The sequence below is a fragment of the Hypanus sabinus genome, chromosome 6, assembly GCF_030144855.1.
Source record: "Hypanus sabinus isolate sHypSab1 chromosome 6, sHypSab1.hap1, whole genome shotgun sequence".
Lineage (NCBI taxonomy): Eukaryota > Metazoa > Chordata > Chondrichthyes > Myliobatiformes > Dasyatidae > Hypanus > Hypanus sabinus.
In genome coordinates, this window is record NC_082711.1 from 62003635 (window position 1) to 62031315 (window position 27681).

The 27681-nt window shown below is 39.5% G+C and overlaps 1 protein-coding gene and 1 long non-coding RNA gene across 5 annotated transcripts in view; one reads left to right on the forward strand and one right to left on the reverse strand.

Moving 5' to 3' along the window:
* Nucleotides 1-5516, reverse strand: part of LOC132395009 (uncharacterized) — a 61884-nt gene extending 56368 nt beyond the window's left edge. Inside the window, exon 1 of the long non-coding RNA XR_009512482.1 lies at nt 5448-5516. This is a non-coding gene — a long non-coding RNA (uncharacterized LOC132395009). The remainder of the gene's footprint in view (nt 1-5447) is intronic.
* The window catches only part of cdk14 (cyclin dependent kinase 14), a 599160-nt gene that overhangs the window by 536671 nt on the left and 34808 nt on the right, over nt 1-27681 (forward strand). The window lies entirely within an intron of this gene.

The window sequence follows — 27681 nt, forward strand, 5'->3', positions numbered from 1 at the left end:
CATTTGTTCTGTGGCCTTCTATACCTTGTCAATTCAGTGCTTCTCACCTGCCTCCACCACCAAATATCAAGCATGAAACAACGTTAAAGAGCCTTTAAAGTGAGACCATCAGTTGTAGAAACTCCCGAAGTAGAATGAGTGTAGTTATCCCCTTTGGTTCAAGAGCCTGATGGCTGAAAGGTATTAACTGTTCTTGAAGCTGATGGTCTGAGTCCTGACACCTGTACCTTCTAACTGATGGCAGCACCAAGAAAAGAATATGGCCTGGATGGTGAGGATCTTCAATGACGAATGCTGCTTTTCTATGGCAACGTTTCATGTAATTGTTCTCAATGGCTGGGAGGGCTTTATCCGTGATGGACTAGGCTGATTCCACTACCTTTTGTAGGATTCTCCACTCAAATGCAGTGGTGGTCCCGTACTAGTCCATAATGCAGCACACTTTCCACTACACAGCTGTAGAAGTTTGCCAAGTGTACATATGTTCTATCTCTATTCATAGTGTCCAAATGGTTAATAAAGAAGCTTTAAATGTATTAGTTTCAACATAAAGCCCATGAAAGTCAGAGAAAAGACACTTTTGCTTTGAACTGTCAGTGAGACTACAAATGACCTGGGAGAAATATAATGAAAGCTTCCTCTTTGATCCAAAAAGAGGATAAAAATTTTTATTCTAAATTAAATAGGATTTTACAAAATAATGATGATGTAATCTAGGAGTATTTGCTTTAGTTTTGATAATTTATTACAATCCTATGGTTTTCTTAGGGCTGCACAATCATCAATTAATTAATTTCTGCTCATTTAGCCACCAGAAATAGTCAGCCAAAAAAATTTCTTGGGGATCTTTGTACTTTCTGAAAAGTATTGTAGCAAATATAAGGAATCATTAATTAGAGTGAGTATGGTTTGCGTTCCTCATTACTTTCCTCTCACCACTATAAGAGATGGATTTGTTGCTGTGCTGAAGGGATGTATATTTGATAAATGAAATGCCGGAGTTGGAGCTTGAGGGAATTGATAGTGTAGACTAAGCTTAAAGAAAGCAAAACTGGAAAATTGTTTCATTGTTGTCATACATACTAAGCTACAGTGAAAAAAATGTACAGGTCATTTCATTCTAATAGTGCATTGATGAAGTACAAAGAAAATCAACAGAAGGCAGAATAAAGTGTTGTAGTTACAGGGAAAGTGCAGTTCGGATAAAATATAATGTACAAGGCTACGGATACCCAAGGTCAGTAATTAGCAGGTGTAGATTTAAAGTGACAGGTGAAAGTATTACAGACAACTAAAAATTGTCAGTGTGAAAACAGGGGAGTTGCCTCAAGCGCCCTGATGAACATGGTGTTGTGAGCAGAAATGTTTTCTAAATTCTGATGAAGAGTCCCAGACCTGAACCATTAACTCTTTCTGTTTCCACTGATTCTGCCTGACCTGCTGAAGATTTCCAACAATGTCTGTTTTTATTTCAGATTTCCAGCATCTGTAATTTTATGGATTGTCATTATTAGGGGACTGGATGAGCTCTTGATGTGCCCCTATCAGAATATTACTGACATATGTTCTGAAATTTGTTGTTTTGCAGCAGCAGTATATTGCAATGCATAATAAAAAAACTGTACATTACAATCATAAATATATATATATATATTAAATAAGTAAAATGAAAGCAGTAAAAGAAAAAAAAAATCAGAGATCTGATTGCAATGGGGAGGAAGTTGTTCCTGAAACACTGAGTGTGTGTCTTCAGTTTCCTTGATGGTAGCAATGAGAAAAGAGCATGTCCTGAGTGGTGGGGTCCTTGATGATGGATGCTGCTTTCCTGCAACAGCACTCAGTATAGATGTGCTCAATGGTGGAGAGGGCTTTACACGTGATGGAAGGGCATTATTGGTGTTGCCATACCATGCTGTGATGCAACCAGGCAATATTCTCTCCACCACACATCTATAAAAGTTTGTCAAAGTTTTAGATGTCATGTCAAGTCTTCACAAACTCCTAAGGAAGTAGAGGTGCTGCTGTGTTTACTGCATTATTGCATTTACATGCTGTATCCAGGACAGGTTCTCTGAAATTATAACTTTAGGTTGCTGACCCTCTGCACCTCTGATCCGTCAGTGAGGACTGGCTCAAGGACCTCTAGTTTCTTCCTCCTTAAGTCAATAATCAGCTCTTTGGTCTTGCTGACACTGAGTGAGAGATTGTTTTTGTGGCACCACTCAGCCAGGTTTTCAGTCTCCCTATTTGCTAATTTGTCACCACCTTTGATTCTGCCTATGATAATGGTGTTGTCAGCAAATTTAAATATTGTAAAGTATGGATCTATTTCTTTGAGAGCAATGACCCCCCCCCCCCCAGCACTACGTATTGATCTGTTGTCTGCACATGCACATTGTTCTCTCTCTCCCCCTTTTGCTGCAAAGTGAATACACCAGTTCAAGCCATCTCCAGTGTACTTTCTTTTATTTAATATATATGTGGTTATGCACAGATGCAACAAATATGACTGTGGATCTGTGGTAGCCTCACAGTCATATGTATAAAACAAGAAGAGCAGGGGGGCTAAGCACACTGTCCTGTGGTGCACCTGTGCTAATGGAGATTGTGAAGGAGATGTTGCCAATCTGAGATGACTGGTGTCAGCAAGTCAGGAAGTTGAGCATCCAATTGCCCAAGGAAGTATTCAGACCAAAGCCTTGAAGCTTATCGATTAGTTTTGAGGGAATGATGTTATTGAATGCTGAGCTGTAATCGATAATGAGCACCTTTGCTGTCCAGATGTTCCAGGATTGAGTGAAGAACCAATGATACGGTATCTGCTATGGGCCTGTTGTGCCATTAGGCAAAGTGTAGTGGATCCAGGTCTCTTCTCAGGCAGGAGCTGATAGGCTTCATCACCAACCTCTCATAGCTCTTCATCACAGGTGCCACTGAATGATAGTCATTGAGGCATTTCACCATATTTCAGCAGTACTTGAGTAATATTGTATATATATAGTTTTTTGGTTAAGTTTTCTTGCTCATTTAAATAACGTATTATATCTAAAAATATATGAAGTGTTATGCCATGACGCTACCACGTGATTGATACGTGCATGCCTCGCGTAAAGTAAGCATGAACCAGACTCGCATCATTTCAGACTTCCATCTTTTTATTGAAATTAGTTTTTACATTTTGAAGTTAGAATATGTAGCAAGCACGTTCTTCTTGGGCACTGGTATGAACGAAGCCTATCTCCGACTGCCAAAGTGAGAGGTGAACGCTCCAACCATTTGGTCAGCACAGGTCTCTCTGTGGGTTCACCCTCATGAAGGATGCTCCCACGTCAGCCTCAGAAACAGGATGCTCCCACGTCAGCCTCAGGGTTATCTGGCGCTGTGGGAGTTTGTGATGTTGCTTCCATGATTTGATGGTCAAAGTGAAAATAGAAGGAATTGAGCTCATCTGGAAGCAAAGCTTTGTTGTCACCTATAGAATATAGAAATATCCAGGACGCTACAGGCCCTTCAACCCACACTGTTGTGCTGACCATGTAACCTACACTGGAAACTACCTGGAATTACCCTACCACATAGTCCTCTATTTTTCCCATGTACCCATCTAAGATTCTCTTAAAAGACCAGAATCTGCTTCCACCACCATCGCCGGTAGCCCATTCCATGCACTCATCACTCTCTGCATATAAAATTTAGCCCTGACATCTCCTCTGTACATACTCCCAAGCACCTTAAAACTGTGCCCTCTTGTGCTAGCCATTTCAACCCTGGGAAAAAGCCACTGACTATCCACATGATCAATGCCTCTCATCATCTTGTACACCTCTATCAGGTCACCTGGCATCCTCTGTCACTCCAAGGAAAAAAGGCCGAGTTCACTCAACCTATTCTCATAAGGCATGCTCCCCAATCCAGGCAACATCCTTGTAACAGCAACACACACAAAATGCTGGTGGAACACAGCAGGCCAGGCAGCATCTATAAGGAAAAGCACTGTTGACGTTTCAGGCTGAGACCCTTCGCCAAAAACATCCTTGTAAATTTCCTCTGCACCCTTTCTATGGTTTCCATATCCTTCCTGTAGTGAGGCGACATCGTTTAGAATCAGGATCAAGTTTATTATCACTGACTTATGTTGTGAATTTTTGTTTTGTTTTGTGGCAGCAGTATGGCACCAGACATTAAAAAATTACAACAAGTTATGATAAAAGTAAATAAATGAATAGTGCAAAAGGGGAATGGCAAGGTTCATGAAGGCAAGAATGGAGAGATTTAGAACGGTTGTGAGATGGATTTACTTCTGCCTAAGCATAAAGTTCCTGGAATGCATTGCTGAGAGATGATTTTGGATTAATAGCTGCATTTATGTAGATGAGTACTTGAATCACTTAGGCATAGAGGCCTGTGCATCAAGTGCTGGGAGTTGGGATTAATACAGAAGGATGCCCTCAGGTCAGCATGGTTAAACTGGCTTGAATGGCCTGTTTCCATGCTGTATGTTTCTCTGATAATTTCTCTGAATAGTGTGAAATAATTAACAGTGCTTATTTATGACTGATTTTGAACTTTTATAAGTTACTTGGTCATTTCTTATCTCTATTTTGTTGTCATTATAAATGCACTCACTGGCCATTTTAATAGGTGTGTCCTATACTTAATAAAGTGGCCATTGAGTGTACTGTGTGCTTGTGGTCTTCTGCTGTAGTCCATCCATTTCACCATTTGATGTGTTGTGCATTCAGAGATGCTTTTCTGCACACTGTAGTAAGGTATGGTTATTTGAGTTACGGTCACCTTCCTGTCATCTTTAACCAGTCCGTCCATTCTCCTCTGACTTCTTTCAATTTGAAGGTGCTTTTGCTCACTGGATGTTTTACGTTTTTTATGCCATTCTCTGTGAATTGTAGAAACTGTTGTGCATGATAATCCCAGGAGATAAGCAGTTTCTGAGAGACTCAAACCACCCAGTCAGGCACCAAAAATCATTCCATGGTCCAAAGTCACTTAGATCACATTTCTATCATCTTCTTATGTTTGATCTGAACAACTGAACTGTTTGATCATGTCTGTATGCTTGTATGCGTTGAGTTGCTGTCACATGATTGTCTGATTAGATATTTATGTTAATATATAGGTGTACCTAATAATATGGCCTCTGAGTGCATAATAGTAATTTTATTAACATAGAAACATGGAAAACATACAGCACTTTGGCCTACAAAGCTGTGCCAAACATGTCCTTACCTTAGAAATTACCTAGGGTTACCCATAGCCCTCTATTTTTCTAAGCTCTGTAAGTATTTCTCTGAATTAGTAAACTTTGAATTTTGAAACTGTGCTAAAAAGAGGAAGTACAGAATATTGATCATATTCTGATTTGTTAAAATCATTTAACGTTTCTCTGATTGGGTGATTTTCAAATGTGTTTCACAATATTTCTTGCTTACCTTGTGAAAGACAACCCTGCTTCACACTGGGTTATTGTTCCAAGAAGTCTGCCGAGCATCAAGCTTCCAGTCAACCAAGTGGTTCTCTGCTCTGCATGCGCCTAAAGATAATCTTTGCAGCGAAGCCAAATACTGCTCGCTTTTAACACATTCATTATCGTGTAAAGGCACTCTTGCTCATTTACTCGATAATGCATTTTCCAAAATGGAGAAGAGAAATTCCTGTTAAATTTATGCTTTCCTCAAATCTTAGTGCAAAAAACTTTTGCTAATTTTAGCATTCCTATCTGATGATCTGTGTCAGTTGACAAAGGTCAAATGTGACATCTTCCATCAAATTTGGCATTGATCCTTGATTCCTGAGGGTTTCCAAGAAATTTTCTCCTCAAGCATTAAACTGATAAAATGCTCTCCAATTAAAATATGACATTAATTGTTAATGAAGAATTTGATAACTATTTCATAACAAAACTACCCTGTGTAAAACTTAACTACAGTTTTGTCGAAGGTTCAATATTGGCAGTCTCATAAAAAGAGAAATCATCATTTTAAGTGAAAAACCAGATCTACTTAGAATTTGATTTTTCCCTGTTGTTGACATATTAGTGTACCATCTGCAAATTCTATGATGGGATTTGACTGTTATATTCGTACAATAATTCATAGAGTTTCACCTTCTCCCTTCAAAGATCTTACCTTGAAATTACATTGAAATGGTTTGCTTTTCGCAAAAGCTTTCTGATTTCATAATTGGTACTTTTGGTATGTGCATTGATGCATGCATTTGTGCCTGGAGTTACAAACCATTCAGCTTTTAGTCTAAAACAGCTAAGTAAAATTGTTGGCAGTGTAGTTAATCTATATGCAGCGGACAGCCTTGCATAGTTCAAAGTCTAAAGACTTCAACTTCAAAGCCTCAGATTCTGTTGTTATGCTTGCAGCAGCAAAGCCCTTGGTGAAGCTGCCTGTTAACAACACTGTGGCTACCTACCTTGTGAAAACATTAAAGTTCTGCAGAAAATCCTTCTCACATATTCCGATAAGCGTGGTGGGAATATGTTTAATTCTTCTTCCGCAGCAGGTGCTCATTCATTGATTGAGGTTTTAACGCTTGATTTTTAGTGATGTTCAAAATGGGACTATTCTTGCCAGAATTACTCCCAAAACAGGAATTCCTGACCTCACAGCAAATCTGTGAACAATTTCACGGTAAATGAGTCCCAGACCTAAAATAATCCCACAATTGAGTTTCAAAAAGCAAAACAAAAGCCTCTGCAAATATTTTGGAGCTGATATTGGCTTTATAACCAGTGAGAAGAAGTGAGATATTAAATTTTTTTGCTAACTGAATCGTTAATTTCTGTGATTTATCTTTGGACGTTCCTTTAATAATTAAATATACATCTGATTCCGCTTTTAACGTGGTGCTATGTAAAAGCTGGAGTTGTAAGTGGAATGCAGGAGGGAAATGATATACGAGAGCCATTTTCCTCTCCTTGCCCTTCCCCCAACTCTTGCCTGATTTTTACATTTTCTCTGCTTCACAAATTTAAAATAAAGTGAGTGCACATTCTCTTCATGGGAGCTTCAGTGGATATTATTTTGATTGAGAATTTTTCCTGAAACTAAATAATGAGCTAGAGTTTTTTTTAAAATACCGATGTACTGACACACCAGCAAAATAAAACCTTTTTTTGCACTGCACTATAAATGGTCTGAACTATTTTTCACAACTGGTAGAGATAATCTCTGGAACTCTATTTTAAAATGTTCAATCACATTATTTAAGATGACTTCTAACTGTGTTTGTTCAAAATGTAACTATTTCATTGATAGGAGATATCCGTATTTTAAAAATATGCAAGGACAACTATTATTGAAAACATTGCTGCAGTCTTCTTTAAAATTCTTTAAAATGCAGTTCTTTGTATGTCTCTGCCTTTATAAACAACATTTATCAATTGCAGACACCAGGATCCATTTTGCATGAATGCTCATCAACCAATCATGTTAACTTTGTTTCTCTCTCCATAGATGCAGTCTGACTCATTGAATATTTCCAGTTTTTTTTCTGATTTCAATTTATCTTTGACTAAAATAACTTTCTTAGGCTCCGAAATTACACTGATGATGCAGAAAGCATTTGGTAATGAAGCCAAGAGACTAACTTGCACTATTTCTGGCTCACCCTTGCAAATGCTAGTTGTATGTGCCCTCCAACACCCCTGAACTTTTGAGACTCTGCAGTTCCAGAGTTCTTGTAATGTCACGCCAAGAAGCAAGTTCTTCGGCTGTCCATCGATTTTCGATGATGACTGAGGCCTGGGCAAGTTTGTATAGAAGACCTGCAGTTGCCCAAGCTGCAACTCTCCCCTCTCCACGCCACTGATGTTGTCCAAGCAAAGGGCATTAGGACCCATACAACTTGGCACCGGTCTTGTCGCAGAGCAACGTGTGGTTAAGTGCCTTGCACAAGGACACAACACACTGCCTCAGCTAAAGCTCGAACTAGCGACCTTCAGATCACTAGACCAATGCCTTATCCACTTGGCCACGCACCACACCTTCAAGAAGCAAGAGGGATCAATGAGGAAATTAGATGCACGTGGGGTAAAATTAGTCCACCCTCAAACCACTCTGCTAACCTTCTGGAAGTGATTCTGTCTGAAGGCCTTTATACCATTTCTAAACGTGTTGTTGGAAACTTGAAAAATAAATAAATTTAATATAAAAATATAGAATTATGAAAAATATATGAAACTAATATAATTGAAACATAAATATACATGGAACCAAAGAAAAATTTTAGCATGCAGGTCGACAGCTCATAAATACACCAGATTTGGGCAGTAACGGGATGTGAATCTAGGCCTTGGGTTCAGTGTGACATGCTGAGGAACAGACAGACTAGATGCAGGAAGATTTATCCAGCGGCTGAACAGTGTATTTGCTACTTTAAAACAAGATTGCAGGAAATGTCTTCACCAAGATGATGATGAACCTAAGGAAATCACAAGCACCAGAAGGCAACAGAGGCAAAGTTATTAAATAGACAAAAAAAAGAGAGATAGATATATTCCTTATCAAGGAATACAGAGGAAGCAGGTACAGGGTTGGAATTGGTTTATAATTATCACATGAAAGTACAGTGAAAAGCATGCCCTGCATAGTGTTTATACAGATCAAATTATTACATGTTACAGTGAGGTAGTAGAAAACAATGCAAAATGAAGTGCAACAGCCACAGAGAAAGTACAATGCTGGGTACTGAAGAGAATGGAATTTTTTAAAGCAGATGCCAGAGATCTGAAATAAAAACAGAATGTACTAAAAATGCTCAGCAGGTTGTACCTTGTTAAGACAAGAAAAGCAGCTGAAGTTTCAGGTCAACGTTCTTTCCCAGTTCTGATGAAGGCTCTCTGGCCTAAAATGGATGCTGCCTGACCTCCTGAGATTTCGGCATTTTCAATGCCAAAATGAATAGTCTGCCATGATCCTATTGAACATTAGAATGAGCAAAATTGAGCAAGTGGACTGCCCCCACTCCTACTTTCTGAGCTTCTAGGTTCCTTTGAGTCCAAGAAAGGTGTGCTTAGTCATAGGATCCCATAGAAGATGGTGGAAGTTTAGGACAATGATGGCCTCTTCTACTGCCACAAGGAGGCCACATTCAGGTTGAAGGAGCAACACCTCGTGTTCTATCTGGGTAGCCTCACTTCTTGTAATTCCCTGACCCCCTCCCTCTCTCTTTTTCCATTCCTCATTCGGAAGACGTAGAATCCTTGTAAATAGAGTTAAGAAGATGCAAGGATTAAAATACCCTGAGGTGTTTACAGGCCTCTGAGCAGTAGCCAGGATGTGAAAAGGAGCAGATAAAGTCAGGTGAATCAGTATTCCAATGGAGTAAAGGGAATTATAAAGACATGAGAGAGGAGCTCGCCAGTTGATTGGAAGGGGACACCAGCAAGGATGATGGCAGAACAGTAATGGTTTCTGGGCGAAACTCAGAAGGCACAGAAAAGGTACATCTCAAAGAATAGAAGTACTCTGAAGGGAGGATGCAGCAACCATGGCTGACTAAGGAAGCCAAAGCCAGCACAAAAAAAAACCTAAATAGTAGGTATATAATAAAGCAAAAATTAATAGGAAGGTAGAGGATTGGGAAGCTTTTAAATAACCTACAGAAGGCAGCTTAAAAAACCATAAGGAGAGAAAAGATGAAATATGAAGGTAAGCTAGCCAATAATATAAAAAGATATAAGAAGCTTTTTCAGATATGTATAAAGAGTGAAAGAGAGATGAGAGTGGAGATGGACCACTGGATAATTGCACAGGAGAGGTCGGAATGGGGCTGAAAGAAATTTCAGATGAACAGAATTAGTATTTTGCATCAGTCTTCACTGTGGAAGGCACTAGCAGAATGCAGAAATGAGAGTTAGGGGGCAGAAGTGATGGTTGTTAGGATTACAAAGGAAAAGGTGTGTGGGAAGCTGAAAATTCCAAAGATAGAAAACCAGGTTGACTACATGCCAGTGTTCTGCAAGCACTATCTGAAGTGATTGTGGTGGCATAAATAATGATCTTTCAAGAACTGCTAGATTCTAGAATGGTCCCTGACATCTGGAGAATTGCAAATGTAACTCAACTCTTTAAGAGCTGGGGGGGGGGGGTGGTGGGTGGCAGGCAGGAGAAAGGAAATTATAAGTCAGTTCAGTGGTTGAAAAGATGTTGGAGATAATTATTAAGAATGAATTTCAGAGTACTTGGAGGCATATGATAAAATAGGCTAAAGTCGGCATGGTTTTCTAAAGGGGAAATCTTGCCTGATAAATCAGTTGGAATTCTTAGAGGAAATGACAGGGAGGATAGACAAAGGAGAGAAAGTGGATGTTTGGATTTACAGAAGGCATTGGACAAGGTGCCACACCGGAAGCTGCTTAACAAGATTAAAACGAAACATGTTACGTGAAAGATAATAGCATGGATAGAAGATTGGCTGACTGGCAGGATGCAAGAGGTGGGAAAAAGAAGGCCTTGCATAATTGGCTGTCTGTGACTAGCGGTGTGCCGCAGGAGTTGGTGTTGGGAACGCTTCTTTTCATGTTATATTTCAATGATTTGGATGAAGAAATTGATGGCTTTGCAGACAATATGAAGGGCAGGTAGTGTTGTGGAAGCAGGGTGTCTGCAGATGGTCTTGGATTGGGGGAATGGGCAAAGAAGTGAACTCTGAATATAATGTAGGGAAGTGTATGGTCATGCACTTTGGGAGAAGAATAAAGGTATGGACTATTTTCTAAATGGGGAGAAAACTCAAAAATCAGAGGTTTAAGGGGAGTTTGGGAGTCCTTGTGCAGGAGTCTCTAATATTCGCATTCATTTTGAGAGAGCTAGAATACAAAAGCAAAGACATAATTAACTTTATAAGGCATTGATCAGTCCACACTTGGAGCTGCAGATGAGTGTGACCGTTTGGGCCCCATATCTAACAAAAAGTTGTGCTGGCATTGGAGAAGGTACAGGGAAGGTTTGCCAGTATTATTCTGGGAAAGAAGGGATTAACACAAGAGGAGTGTTCGATACTCTGGGCCTGTACTTGCTGGAATTCAGAAGAGTGAAGAGGAATCTCATTGAAACCTATCAAATATTGAGAGCCCGAGATAGAATGGATATACAGAGGATGTTTCCTATAGTGAGAGTCTAGAACCTGAAAGCACAGCTTCAGTATTGAGGGGCGTCCATATAGAACAGAGAGGAGGAAGATTTCTTTACGCAGAGGTGCTGAATAAGTGGAATTCATTGCCACAGATTTCTGAGCAGGCCAAGTCATTGGGTATATTTAAGGCAGAGGTTGATAAGTTGTTGATTAATTAGGGGATCAAAGGTTACAGGGAGAAGGCAGGAAAACGTGGTTGAAAGGGACAATAAATCAGCCATGATGGAATGGCGGAGCAGACTCGACGGGCCAAATGCCTTAATTCTGCTCCTATGTCTTATGGTCTTACGGTTATAAGAGCATATTTGGTCTAGGACATGTCTTGTATCCTATAATGCCAAAAGTTTTGTTTGGCTCTCGTTTGCATGCTTCATACCTTTTTCATATTTGTTCAGTGTCACATACTCACTCTCAAATTAGCATCTCTTTTATGTCAGTGTCCTGATTTACAATTTTAAGAACTTGGGTGGTTTGTTTTGAACATGAGACAACTGAGTGATGGTAGGGAAATGTATTAATATAGCTCATTTCATGCCCTTGAGCTTAAAAGTCAAATAATTACTTTTGAAAGGTCATCACTGTAATGCAATTTGCACACATCAGGATTCTAAAAAGATCAAAGGAGATAAATTGTCTATTTTTGTTTTGACTGATGGATGTGTGTTTTTCAAGAAACCAGGGGAACTCCCTTATTTGGAAACGAAAGTATTTTTTAAAATATCTACTATGTTAACAAGATCAATTTAATTACTCATCTGCAAGTGTGACATTCCCTCAGTAATATGTTACATTTCTAATTTACATTATATCGTCTTTGCATTTGAACTCACAAACTTATGAAAGAAGTTTCAAAAGTAAAAACTTTAATGCTGAACAAAATTTTAACAAAGGATTGTACCAAGCTTCTTGATGCATAATAATGATATCTACATGATGAATTATTAAATTTTAAGCTGTAGTTTTTAATTATTTGAACTATTAATCAATATGTAACCTGAACAAATTGCAACAAGTTATGTTTTCACCTTGACAAGCAAATTTCCAACTGTTGAGTCATTTTGAAGTCGTTAACTATAATGTCATTATAAGTGCCTCAACTTATTCTGAATCTGAAGTTCGTGGATCTGAGACATGCTCAAAGGCAAACAATTTGCTTGAGCTACTATGGCAGATGAATGCTGCACTGTTGGAAGTTCCAAAAGTTCAGAAATCTTGACAAACTAGTAGTTATTTTTCAACAGATCATTAAAATTCCAAAATGATTGAAATGCAATAAAAGGCACAGGAGTTATTTTAAGTGTTTCTCAGCCAGCACTCCTAATGAAAGCTTAAATTCACATTAATTTTATTGCTTTTTGTGTGACACCTATCATATTTTAAAAACACATTTTATCTTGGATTGTGTGAAATTGTTTCTGCGCAGTTTTATTGTCATTTTCCTTCAATATATGTTTTATGTACCAATTCTCAACAAGCCCCACCTGTGATCAAAATATTTTGCAGCACAGTATGTTTAAAAATGTTTCCTGTATTAGTAATGTAGCTTGGCAAGTTGTTGACGCATAGTAATTCTCCGCACTAAACAGAATTAAGCAAATTAATCCTTAAATTGTTAGGTACTGCTTTAAAGTGTTTTGGAGTAAGATTAGTCTGATTTAATGGACAAAAGAATTGAAGAAAAAGGCCCTAGTGATTAACAATATTGATGTTTATCTGTACAACTTCATGTTTCACATCCTACATGCTTTTTAATTCCGGTTAAATTTATACATTGAAACTTTTCCAGGTTTTAAGATCTCCACCTTATTTCAATAAACGTTTGGAGAACTTTCTGGGTACTGCGTTGCAAGCTACTTTTCACAGTCTATGTTAAGTGTCCTTGCAGTTTCCGGAGTTTTTGCTTCTGTAAAGTCGAGTGTGTAGGTCAGAATGTGGAAATATTGTATGCCTGTGTGGCTTTAGGCTCTAGGGTGGCTTTAAGAATGAAAGGCACTGGACCCAATCCAGTATTTTGATCAAGAATTTATTTAACCCATTCTTTGCTTTGCTCAATACCAATTCTACTAAATTTGATTTTAAGGTGTCTTAAAGTAGCACTGTAAGGTTGTTTCAGTTATAATATATTCTTATTTCTGTGGCCCTTTGAAAGGCAGTGCAAGGTAAATGGAAATAATTTTGTGATATTTATCATTGTTTGAGAAGAAAAGAAGCGTAGGCCTCTCTGTATTTAGTTGTACCCCTAACTTGTTTGATGAATTTCCTGATTCAAATTGTATTTGAACATAAAGTATACCACTTCAGTCAGTGTAAGTCAATGTAGAAGATGAACTTGATAGTGAATACACAAAGAAAAGGCTGTAACTATTCATTCATTCAGTAGCATCTACAGAGCAAGAAATAGGTAATAGCTCAAGCTGCTGAGTTTTCATCCGAAATAAGAAAAATTAGTTTCCGGCTTAAAACAGCAGGAAAGTATAGAGATTTTAGGCTGCATCTGGATTATTATATTCAGTTCTGGTCAGCAAATTATAGGAAGGACATGGAATCTTTGAAAGGATTCACAAGAGGTTTACCAAAATGCTGCCCAGAATCGAGGTCGTACTATAAGGAGAGGTTGAACAAACTGGGATGGTGCAGGCTGAGGTGAGACCTGAATGAAGTTTATACAATTATGAGAGGCATGGGGAGAGTCGACAGCTATTATCTTGAATGTCTCATACTAGAGGGTAGGAATTTAAGGTAGGAGGGGAGGCAAGTTCAAAGGAGATTTGTGGAGCAAATCTCTGTTTTCACAGAGAGCAGTGGGCACCTGAAATGAGCTGTCAGAGGTAGTTGTAGAGCTGGATATAAAAGAGTCATACATGAGGCTCTTAGATAATACATGAATACATACAGAGACTGGAGGGAATTGGGTCATGTGCAGCCAGAAGGAATTAGGTGTCAGTAGATTAATTAGCTCAGCAGCATGTCATGGGCCTGAGGCCTTCTCATTTGCTCTGCTGTTCCATGTTCTATGTTCTATTCCTGACTTGACTCTCACCACCAGGTTCAGGGACAGTTATTACCCCTCAGCCATTAGACTCTTGAACCAGATGGGATAACTTCACTCAACTTAACTTGCCCCGTCATTGAAATCTTCCCACACCAAATGGACTCACTTTCAAGGACTCTTCATCTCATATTCTCAATATTTATTGCTTATTTATGTGCTACAATTATTACTTTCTTTCTATATTTCCACAGTTTGTTGTCTTTTGCACACCTGGGTTTGCACACTTTTGCCAAGTTGGTATGATCCTTCAGTATTCTATTATGGTTATTGTTCTATAGATTTATTGAGTATGCCCAGAAGAAAATATATCTCAGGGTTGCAAATGGTAAGATGTATGTACTTTGATGATAAATTTACTTTTGAGCTCTGAACTTTGAAATGATCTTCGAACATGCTGTTTTCCTTTATTTAGAGAAATATATTGTTTTGTCTTCTGTCCTCTAATATCAAATAGATATCTTCTTCATCCCTTTATCTCTTCCACCAATCACCTCCTAGCTTCTCATGTCACTCCCTTTCTGACTCCCACCCCTATCTCTCTCACTTGGACTCATTTATCACCTGCCAGTTTGTGCTCCTCCCCCTACCATTTTATTTTGGCTTCTATCCTCTTCTTTTCCAGCACTGATGAAGGGTCTTGGCCAAAGCATCGAATGTTCATTTCCTTCCTCAGTAGCGGCCTGACCTGCTGAGTTCCTCCTGCATATTGTGTGTGTGACTGTGATGGTAAATTCAAGTTTCTGAGGTAATTCAGGGACTTTAAGCAGAAGGGCAGTGGGAATTATTGGAACCATGGGTTTGCCAAAGGTTTACTTTATTGATTAATGCAGACAAATTGTATTTGGAAGTTTATGAAACATTCACCTACTGACAAAAGATGATCTTGTCTCTTCACATAACCTCAACATTTAAGATTCAAAGATTTCAAGACAGTCAAGTATTGTTGGGTGATCTGTGCACACACTGGAGTAGAAATCCTTGCCACTCATTTGTTCCGATAGGTACTGCTGATTGCAAACTTGCTTATGTGCGGGCACGAGGCATCTGTTTCCCTTGTAATACTTAAACAATAAACGCAAAATTCTTCATGTGTTAGACACAAGAGATTCTGCAAATGCTCGAAATCTTAAGAAACTCACTCATAATGCTAAAAGAACCTAGCAACTATTCATGTGTTTCTGGCAGAACCTAATGGTCAGTTCCTGGCAGTCTGTGTTTATCAAGCAGTAAAGTGCTTTTGATTCTACCAGAACTCCATTAAGACATGCAATAGACTGGCGTCCTATCCGGGAGGGGAAGACTCGTACTCTCAGTCGCTTCACGTCACAGAAACCAACATAAGCACTGGCGTGATGAGCCTACAAGGCTCGGGACCGACTTTTAACTCAGTTAAGACAGACATCCATCCTTCGTCAGGAAAATTATCTCATTTCTGTAGAAGCCATGCACGATGTCATACACTGGATGGCATAGTGACTGAGCTAGCTGATTCGGTGGAATTTGCACATTGTCACTATACTCACATGGTCCACGTGCCCATGTTTCCTCTAAAAAAAAAACATGTTTGTTGATTGTTTAATTGACCACTGTGAATTGTCCCAATTTTGTAGGTGATTGGTGGAATCTGAAGAGTGGTGATATTACTGCGAGGAGAATAAAATGGGATTAGTGTAGGGACAATGCAAATCAATAGCACAAACAGTGGGAAAAGCCTTTTTCCATGAGTAACACCCTTCCGTTGATCCTTTCGTCTGTGTACAAGTGCAGGTAGGCAAAGATCACCTTATTTTTATTATTATAAAGGAATACGACATCGCTCCTCGATCAATAAATGCAGGAACTCCCAGCAACACAATAGGAATATTTTGAACACGTGAACTACACCAGTTCATACTCCTTCCCAAGAGCAGTATGCTATGAGAAATATGTGATCTTGCAGTCAAATAGCATTTTTATTGTTTCAAATCTCTGAAACACTTTAGGATAAAATCCTCTGAGAGGGACACTCTTTCAATGCAAATTGTTGAACAGCAGTGTGAAGAGTGAAGGTTTTCTCAGTATATTCTTCGGCTTTGGACTTGGTAGTGATAATTAAGGGAATAAATGGTGTTTCATTGCCATTCAAAGATAGTTCTAATAGTGGATCACTGCAAAGGAAATTATAGAACATTTCTCCTCAAACCACTCATCTGCTACAATCTAAGTTGCACCAATGTGTGCACTCTTAATAAACGCCTGGACTAAATGTCAAGGTTCTGCAGTTGCCAATTTCAAATGCTTTTAAATTCAGGATATCCACAGTAATCATTAAGCACAGTGTTCTTTGATCATACTGGCATATTAGCAGACCTTTGTGTTTATATGTAGGGCAATGCAATTTGACTTGTTACAACTGAACCTCTACAACCAGGAAAGTAAAGGCTTCGAGTGAATAAGAACACTCTTCCTTGCAGTTCTCCTCCAAACTACATGCCACCCGGACTTGGACATAAATTAGCATTCTCATCATCGCTACATCTAAATCCAGTGACTCCTTTCAGCAAACACCTTCCCTAGAAGTATCTCAGTGCTTTAAAAACTAGGAAAACATGGCCTTGTAAGTGATGCATGCATCCCATATATGAATTTTTAAAAATTATCTTCTAAAGCAGGAAGCATGCATTTTCTCCTGTCATAATGCAGTCTTAGCTCCTACTCAAATATAACAGATTAGCGTTGAACACACCTTCCTGCTCAACATATTTTAATAATTCTAATGATTGAATTATGTAGTTTCTATAATACTGATGGCATTTTACTGAGGCAAATAAAGCCCTTTTGAACAAAATAATGGCTAATAATGATTTTTTTTAAAAAAGTTAGCTCCTTGCACAAGAGACCAAAACCAAATCAGTTCAACAAACATAAAAGTTCATCTTGGCCATTCATTAGTGCTCTGTAAACTGCAAATGATGATGTAGTATACTTGTGGCCTATCTCATAACTTCTCCATATTTTAAGTTTTCAAAAAACCACATTCACTAGTTCAGAATGAATTATTTTTAGCTGACTTGGCACCCAGTATTTCAAAAGGAATCAAAATAGGATTGCAAAAGGTAAAAAGTACTTTACAGTGGCAATTAGATTATTTTCTCTGGCTGGACCACAAATTTGTGCCATTTCAAAGATGATTTATTTCTAGCTGTCGTTACAATATGCAGAGTTGTTGAAACCCCACAAGACATGCTTGCTAGCTGGCTATGAGTTGAAATTACTTCAGAATACATTGAACAATATACTTTTGGGGCTATTAATGAACGCTCATTCAATTTGTTGCTTATGGGAATCAAATAATTATATCTTCTAAAAAAGTGTTGTTGGCTAATAGTACAGACAATGAAGAAGTGTTTCTATTTTGGGCATACTTGGCAATCTGGTTCCAATTATTCAGATGAAGATGAGGTCAAGTAGAGGTTCCCCTTATGTTGCATCTCTCACCATCTGCTGCAGGCCTAGTCTGACAGCTCAGTCCTTTTAAGAGTTCAGCAGTTTCAGTAAAAGTGACGCCATTGTTGGTGATCAATTGCAAAATCCCACTTGCTGAACTCGCCACCAAGCCAGTAATCCTTGCATTATGTGAACGTATGCAAAATGAAGGCTTGTCATTTCTTCATCTGATGGAAGTCAATACTCAATAATCAGCAAGAAATTTCCATGCCCATGTTAGACTTGATGTTGTGAGACTTGCGGGTTCCATGGGCAGCACTGAAAAATTTTAGGGTCACTCTCTCCTAGTAACATACTGCCAATAATGCCAATGCTGATGGGTAGCATAGTGGGGCAGCAGTTAGTTGTAACATCGGACAGCTCTCATAGCCCAAGGTCACTCTTGACCTTGGGTGCTGAATAAGCAAAATTTGACTATTTTCCCAATGCTATTTGGGCTTCTGTTGGTTGTTTCAGTTTCCTAACTCATCCAAAAAGTATGCTGGTAGGTTAATTGGCTACTCACACTTCCATTGGTGACTTCATGCACACACAAGGAAGAATAAGCTGCAGGGAAGAAGGGATAATTCCATAGGGAGTTAGCATGGATGCAGTGGGCTGAATGGTCTTCTCCAGAGCTATTGACTCACGTCTTCTCTGGGCCATAACTGCTCAAAATTGAAAACCAACATGAAGAATTGCATTGAGAAAATCCTCAGTGAGGGCATGGAAAAACTCAGAGAAGATTGTACTGTACTCCACCATGGTCTCCACCCAGCTGCCCATCATTCTCCAGTGCCCTACCTGTGACAGAATCTGTTGATCTTGTATTGGGCTCATTGGAAATCTAGGGAACAATACATCCTCAGTCCAATGTGGTGCCTATTAAGTGTAAAATCTCTGAGTATACAGGTTTGTGAATTGTTTTGTGGCACAGAGTCCCACATCCCACACTGTCTGCTGAAACTACTCCCTATTTGTAGTTATGTTGCAAAATAATCAGAAAAAGGGAGTTAAGAGGCATGAGCAAGAAAATAAGTTGCAGGCTACAGGGAAATAAGAAGTGTTGAATAGGGACTGATTGGATTTTTTTTCTGGGCTGACATGGAGACAGAAGGCCCAAAGGCCTCCTCCTAAGTTGTAATAAATAACTTTAAGTTCTATACTGCTGGTCTGACAAGTTGAACCTGGGGCGATGAGAGGAAAAGCTGGGGTGTTCTGAGTCTGATTACAGGTGCGACTATGTCACACTGTTGCTTGGCAGGTTTCCAGGTAGTCTCTCCCAGTTTTGCAACAAATCTCAGGATGTTAGTAAGTAATCTAAAGTTATATTACACTGAGTCTTGCAGGATTTCCTACCACAGAAAACAACAAAAAAGGGAAACAAGTGTCTTTATTATCCATCGCACCGGCCCAGTTGATTTCAGGAGAAGTAGGGTAGAACTCTCATTCCAATTACTAACACCTCCTCTTATTCATGCTTATTGGCGGATACAATAGGGTCTTTTAAGAGACTCCTGGATAGGTACATGGAGCTTAGTAAAATAGAGGGCTATGGGTAACCCTAGGTAATTTCTAAGGTAAGCAAATCTTTGGTACAGCTTTGTGGGCTGAAGGGCCTGTATTACGATGTAGGTTTTCTATGTTTCTATCTTTCTATGCTGTTGTAAGGTATGTGGCCTCCAATCTATCACAATATTTCAGCCCTGCAAACTGTTACTTTCCAATTGGTAATATGAACTGTGGTTGCTGTTCATTCCAAATTGATTCATTTAATTCATATTTGGAGGCTTTTATTTGTATCCAGTTATTGCATTTCCCAGAACAAGAAACAGATCTATGCATTTAGATGTTACTCAAAGATGTGACATATCAACAGCACTTTTTATGTCTAAGTCGTAAATATGAAACTAGAATTTTATAATGCCCCAGTGTAATAAATTTGTGTGAGCTATCGCTCTTTGGATAGGACTTCTACTGTGATTGTTAGGACACAGAGGAGTGTGGTAGAACAAAAGAATCTGGGAATACCTATCCATAATTCACTGAAAGTCACGTCACAGTTAGACTGGGTTATAAAGAGAGCTTTTGGAACATTAGCCTTCATAATTCAGAGTATTGAGTACAGGAGTTGGGATGTTATGTTGAAATAGCATAAGATGGTAGTAAGACCAAATGAGGAGTTCTGTCTGCAGTTCTAGTCATCTAACTGTAGGAAAGATGTCAATAACATTAAAAGAGTACAGAGAAAATTTGCAAAGATGTTGCGGGGGCTTGAGAACCTGAGTTATATATAGGAAAGGCTGAATATGAATAAGTGATCCAGCACCCATCATTAGGAGACATTCGACTGTGTGTCCAGAGAAAGAAGTTTGAGAAGAAGGGAGCAAGGGCAGTCAGGACATTCTGTGTGCCACATCACGAGGAGCTGCGAGAGTGTGTGTAGTGAGGGGGAGGTTACGGGAGCAGCCGTTGAGTGAGTGGGCTAATGTTAGAGTGGGGATTTCAGGAAGCTTGTAGCAGGTTCACTGAGGAGAAGTGGAGGCTGTAAGTACATTTTTTTTGTCCTGACGAAGGGTCTCGGCCCGAAACGTCGACAGCGCTTCTCCCTATAGATGCTGACTGGCCTGCTGTGTTCCACCAGCATTTTGTGTGTGTTGCTTGAATTTCCAGCATCTGCAGATTTCCTCGTGCTTACATTTTTTGTACAATTTTTCTTTCTTTCTCATCACACAGTTAGAGAAGGGGGGGATGCCAGGCAGGACAGTGGAATGCTGCTCTTGCAGGATGTGGGAAGGCAGGGTCCCTGACAACTACACCTGAAAGAAGTGGATCCAGCTGTAGCTTCTTACAGACTGTGTTAGGGAGTTGGAGCTGGAACGGGAAGAACTCTGGATCATTCAGGAGGATGAGACAAGACATACTGGAAACTAGTTATACACAAGGTGCAGGACACGGGTAACTGGGTGACTGTCAGGAGGGGGAAAGAGGACAGGTAGCCAAGTCTTTTTCCCTATGTATACTGCTGTTTTGTGGGGGGAGGTGGAGGGGGATGACCTAGCAGAGGAAAGCCACAGTGGTCAGGTCTCTGGTACTGAGTCCTGCTCTATGGCTCAGGAGGGAAGGGGGGAGGGGAAGAAGAGGTGAGCTGTAGTGATAGGGCATTCATTGTGCTTAGCAGAACAGACTGCAAACTGAAGGTTCTATGGACAAGAATGAGATTTCCAAATGGCAGGTTGCCTTCTGGGTGCCAGGGTCAGGAACATTTCAGATTGAGTTCACATCATTCTTTGGTTCAGGTGGGAACTTATGACATGGGTAGGAAGAATTATGAGGCCCTGCAAAGTGTATTCAGGGAGTTAGGTGCTAAGTTAAAGGACAGGACCTTCAGGGTTGTGATCTCAGGATTGCTACCCATGCCAGGTGCTGGTGTGACCAGAAATCAGAAGATCATATAGTTTAAAGGGGTGGGGCTTCATATTTTGAATCATTGAGTTCCCTTCCAGGGATGATGGGACCTGACGGTGGACAGGAGGGACGCTCTACGCCGGAACTAGAGGAGGATTAATATTCTTATAGGAAAGTTTGCTTGTGCTGCACAGGGGGGTGGGGGGTGTTTAAACTAGAGTTGCAGGGAGATGAGAACCAGAATAATAGAGTGGTTGTAGGGAATGATGTTGATAAGCCTGCATACAAAGTCAAGAATTGAAAGATTGAGCATGGTGGGACGAATGTTCTGAGTTGTGTATATTTCAATTAATGGAGTATTGTAGGAAAGACGTTTGATCAGACACATGGAATTATAACTTTAGTGAGACTTAGTTGCAGGAGGCATGGGACTGGCAGCTCAATATTCTGGTGTACGTTTGTTTTAGATGTGATAAAGTGGGAGGGATTAAAGGGTGATGGTTGACATTACCAGTCAAGGAAAATGTCACCACATAAGTCAACAGTTATTTCTAGTTCTGTTCCAGTCAGGCACTATGTACCATGCCTCTCATTGTCATGGCTGTAGCATTAGAAAGCAGAAAGTGGTCTGCAATTTAGGAGCTTTTAAGTCACCTTCTGTGCTGTGTAGCCATGAGGTTATCGAACTGCAGTCAAGCTAATAGCTCAGGGGTTGCCGACAGAAACCAAATGGCCATATTAGAATATTGAGTCAAACTGCAAAGTGAGGTAAACTGATCTGTATATGTTCTCCAGCAAATTACTTGGATAGAATTTCAGCATTTCACATGCTCACATTTTAGACTGAATTGAACAATTGGAAAATTTCTGAAGGCTTTGGAGGCTGCATTAAGACCATTTATGAATGTTTCTCTCAATACTTAAAGAGGGAGCACAGCTAATTCTGCAGTGTTGGTACACAATTAATAAATTCTGGTTAACTGTAGCTTCCCAGCTCTGGCTACGAGAATTTAAAATTCTGATAAACAGTTCAACAGTGATGTGAATACTTTAGGCTTTTCCTGCTGCAGCCTGTGCATTATTTTGACGAATACTTTCTGGTGCCGTTTACTGTTGCCTTTTGGCAATCAGGACTCCTGCAGAGAGTTTTTATGTTGACAGCAGCTGCTTGTTCAGCAGTGATCACAGTGCTCAGCACACCATTCAACTGCACCTAGGCAGCTACAAAGTACTAAATGAAGCAATCTGAGCTCAGGAATTTGGATGTACGAGATATTAGGTGGTACGATAGTTCCTTACCACTGCATCTTATTGAAATCCTATGAGCATCATTAAATGTAAGGTATCAACTACTTTGGAATTATGGATTTAGACGATATCTTTCTCACCGATTCCCTAACTGGGACACAGCCCATATTTGTTGATACTCCTTGACACAATAATTGTATATTGCATTTTTTTTAAATTTCTCCGCAGCAAGAATAAAACCTTTCATCAAAAATCCAACAAAAGATTCAATGCATCCTTATTGAACGTTCAAATACTAATTTAAGGTTCATGACATTCAAAGGAGAAAATAATTAAAAACATTTTATACCTAAACAAAAGTAATGTTCTCCCTACTACTACCTTAAAAGCCAGCCAATTGATGCTCTGTACATATGCCAAGATTAAAACAGCATATATGTTAATTTTGTATCATTGGCTCTGTTTGAACCCGTGAGGTCAGCTTCTGACTCTGATTGCATGTTTAGTGATTTCAGAGCTATGCTGTCTCAAATTGTGCAACTAGTCTTAATGTTTGCCTCACATACTTAAGAAAGGGGGTGGTCTTGTCTGTACTATAATCCAACGCTCCTAGCTAGCCGCCTCTCTGTTGGAATTCATGACTTGTTGATGAAGCCTGGTGATTACATAAGACAGCTGTATTGGCCTTTGACCCTCGCCTCCTCCCCCTCAACCCTTCACTGATGCTGACAGCTGCCTGCCATATGTAGAGGAAACCTCACAGACAGAAAACAAAGACCAGAGATAAACAGACAAGAGGGACTATGGGGCATGAAAGCAGACAAGCAGTTGTTCAGAATTATCCGTTTCCTTTGAATCTTAATTTTCTGCACCTTTGGCAGCATTCTACTAAACATTATTGCTGATAAATAATGAGCACACTCTTTCAAGATTGATGATTTTAATTTCTAAAGTATTGCATGTCAAAGGAAGCAAAATTACAAATGAAAATTTCATTTTTAAAAAGATAAATTGAAATTCTCAATTGATGGTTATTCTTGGTCATATTTTAAGAAATTTTAGAGATCTGGTTCACAGTGCACACGGCCACTAAAATATTTATAATTTTAACTTAGATAGTGTTAGCTGGGAAAAAAAGTTTCTGATTTCATGTTTAATTCTCACACCTAGTAATGCAAAGCAAGTTGCCATTTGAACACTTTTTCCAGGATTATAACTAAACATTTAAACTAATCAATGTGTTAGGGATGATCCTTTCATAATATTGTGACAAATTTCAAAGAACTTTTCACCTTAAGTTGGGAACATGGATTTTGGAACATATTCTTAGCTGATTTTAGAAAAAAAGAAACATTTTATGAACCCAGCTTATTATTTTATTAAAACGTGAAAATGTGATACATTTATGGTTAAGTAATAAAATGGAGTTTAGAGTCAAGAATTTCCTATGTTCCATATTCTGAAGGGAGAAAGAAGACTTCCACAAGTATTGAGCAACTTTGTGGTACCTTATTTATATCCTCATTTTATTTAAATGAACATAAATAAAAATTACCCTCATGCTTTTAAAATATGGAGAGCCAGCAGAGCTGAGCTTCATTTTTGCACTCACTTAGTGAAACTTTATCCTCAAAAATTAAAACAAAAACAAAAATTTCCGATGTATATTACTTTGGAACTTGAAAGAAAGCTGATTCTCTGACTGAAATTAAATAATACATAAAACAGCAGGGTTCAAATTTGAACCACACTGATTCATGTGGTTAAGGCGTAATTTCCTTCATTTGTTTTGGGATCTGAACATTCCTAACAAAGCCAGTAATTACTGTCCATCCCTAATTGCCCTTAGGGAAGTGGTTGTGAGCCAAAGCTTTAAAATGCTGCCACCTTTCTGGTGAACACGCAGCATTATTATGGAGGTTTGATGAGGTAGGCCCAATGACGATGAAGGGCTGGCACTCCTTCTCCACGACACGGTATTATGTAACTCTGAGGTAGACATGTTCTCATGTACCTGGATACTGCCTTCGATGGCAGAGCTCAAGAGTTTGGGAGATGCTTCTTCTAAGTGGTATAACACTGTAGCCACAATGGAAAGGATAATGGTTATTTGGACTTGTTGGCTTTTCACTGCTTGATTACAGCATTAGATGGAAAGATCTTGCTTTTGACCTTTAACTGTGAAGTTTTTTAGTTACAATTTTAACTCTTGTCCCATAAAAATAGATCCACTCTTGGCAATAGTTCAAATTGCCAGCATGTTTTATATATGCTCAGAAGTTCCATTGAATTCCTATCTAATTAGGCCTCGACATAGACATCGAACAACTCAGCACAGGATAAGAGCCTTTGGCAGATGAAGTTGTGCCAAACTAATTAAAATAGTAATTAAATGCCTAACTAACCTAATCCATTCTTCATGCACAATGTCCATATCCTTCCATTCTCTGCACCTTCATGAGCACCTTCACCTAAGACCCTATTAAATGCCTCTATCATATTTGCCTGAATTACCACCCTTGGTAGCACGTTCCAGGCATCCACCATTCTCTGTGGTTCAAAAAAACTTGCTCCACATGTCTCCTGTGAATTTATTCCTTTATGCCTTAAATGCATACCTCTAGTATTCAATATTTTAACCCAGAGGAAAAAAAAACAGTTGTCTACTCTTATCTATACCTTGCATAATCTTATGAACTTCTATCACATCTCTCCTCAGCTCCTGCTGCTCCACAGAAAAAAACAACTCAAGTTTGTCCGACCTCTTCTTTCAGCACATTCCCCTGTAATTCAGGCATCATTCTGGTAAACATCTTCTACATCAACTCTATGATAGAGCAGTCAGAACTGAACACAGTACTCCAAATGAGACCTATCTAGAGCTTTGCAAAGCTGCCATAGCTTCCCAACTCTTGGACTCAGTTCCTCGATTTCTTAAAAGCAACCAATACCATACTCCTTTTTTTACCACCCACTTGTGCTGGCACATTCAGGGAGCTAATCCAACAAAAGCTCTGTTAAGGGTCTTGCCATTAACAGTATACTGTACCTTCACTTTGGATCTTCCAAAGCGCAACACCCCACATTTAGCCAGATTAAACTCTGTTTGCCATTTCTCTGTATATATCTGCAACTGATCTATACCCCATAGTATCACACGCTCTCCACATACCACCTATCTTTGCATCATCTGCAAACTTACTAAGCCTCCTAACTACATTTTCACCCATTTATATCCTGAACACTAGAGGTTCCGGTATGGATCCCTGCAGAACACAACTAGTCACGGACCTCAGTTGGAGTAAGTCCCATTGATCACTACTCTCTGTCTCCTATGGAGAAGCTGGTTCCGAATCCAAATTGCCAAGTTACCATGGACGTCATGTATCATAATCTTCTGGATGAGGCACCCAAGAGCGACTTTATCAAACAACTGATTAAAATCCAATGTGACAAGATCCACAGGTCTATCTTTACCAATCACCTTTATAACCTAATCAAAAATCTCATAAAGCTTTTAGGACATGAGTTGCTCCACACAAGCCATGCTCATTGCCATGATTTTCCAAATGCTCATAAGTCTTAGCTGTAAGAATCTTCTCCAATAGTTTCCAGGATTATTCCTTTTACCCTTCTGGAATAATAGACCAACATTAGCTACATGCCAGTTCTCTAGAACCTCACCTGCGGCTAGAGACACAGAGATCTTGGTCAAGGTCCAAGCAATCTCATCTCATCTCCCTCTGTAACTTGTGATGTAGTCCATCAAGCCCTGGGGGCTTATCCATCTTAATATTGTTTAAGAGATGTAACATGCTTTATCTTAAAATGCCCTGTCATATTAGCATTCTTCATGCTGATCTCACAATCCTCCATGTCCTTATTCTTGGTAAATATTGAAGCAAAGTATTTATTTAGGCCTACTTCCTCAATATACAAATCCCAGTGAAGAGGAATATTACTTGGGAAATGTGGATTTATAGTTCTTGATATTCAATCTATTAATTTAAGTATTCCTCCTTAACAGCACAGTAAATAAGTATCCTAATTTCACCTCCTTCAAAGAACAGGATCTGCCTTCCACTACCATTGATACTGCTCTCACTCGTATCTCCTCCATTTCTCCCATATCTGCCCTCACCCCATATTCCTGCCGCTAGAACAGGGATATGGTTTCCCCTGTCCTTGCCTACCTCACTTATGAGTCTCTGAATCTAACGCATCATTCTCTGTGACTTCCACCACCTACAATGGTACAATGGGATCCTAACACTAAGCACATTTTATTTTCCCCTCTCCCCCGCCCCCACACACTTTTTGCAGGGATCGGTCTCTATGTGACTTGCTGGTCTACTTGTCCCACCCCACATATTTCCCACCTGATAAGCATGACAAGTGCTACACCTTCCTGTACACCTCTTCCCTCACCACCATTTAGAGCTCCAAACAGACCTTCCAAGTGAGGCAACACCTCAACTGTTAGTCTGTTGGGGTCATCCGCTGTATCTGGTGCTCATGGTGTGACCTCCTTTACATTGGACTGGAGGGTTACTCCGTCCACCACAAACGGTGAGGATTTTCCAGTGGCCACAGATTTCATTTTGATTTCCCAGTCCCATTCTGACACGTCAGCCAATGGTCTCCTCTACTGTCATGATTAGGCCACTTTTAGGTTGGAACATCTCATATTCCACCTTAATAGCATCCAACCTGATGGCATGAGCTTTGACTTCCCCAATCTCCATTAGTTTCTCCCCCCACCCCTTCTCTATTTTTCCATTTCCTATTCAGGCTCCCCTTTCACTCCTTCTCGTCCTCACTTGCCCGTTATCCTCCTGTGGAGCCCCTCCTTCTTCCCTTTCTTCCATGGTCTGTTGTCTTCTCATGTCAAATTCCTTCATCTTCAGCCCTTAACCTCTTCTACCTTTCACCTCCCAGCTTAACACATCCCACCTTTCTCCTCATCTGCTTTCATCTAACATCTGCCAGCTTGTACTCCTTCCCCTAACCACTACCTTCTTATTCTGGTATCTTTCCTCTTCCCTTTTGGTCCTGATGAAGGATCTCTGCCCCAAATGTCTGTTTATACCTCTCCCTAGAGGCTGCCTGATCTGCTGAGTTCCTACAGCGTTTTGTGTGTGTTGCTCAAGATCTCTAGCATCTACAGATTTTTTTGCATTTATGTTTACTAATAAAGTTGGGTGTATTCTTTTTACTGGGAGATAACACAGTGACAATCCAAAACATTTAACTTCATATATGAAACTTTCATCTGCCATTACTACATGGTTTAAACTTTTGGCAACAAATAGGGTAGCTATTATTCATTTATTTCTTCTTTTTAT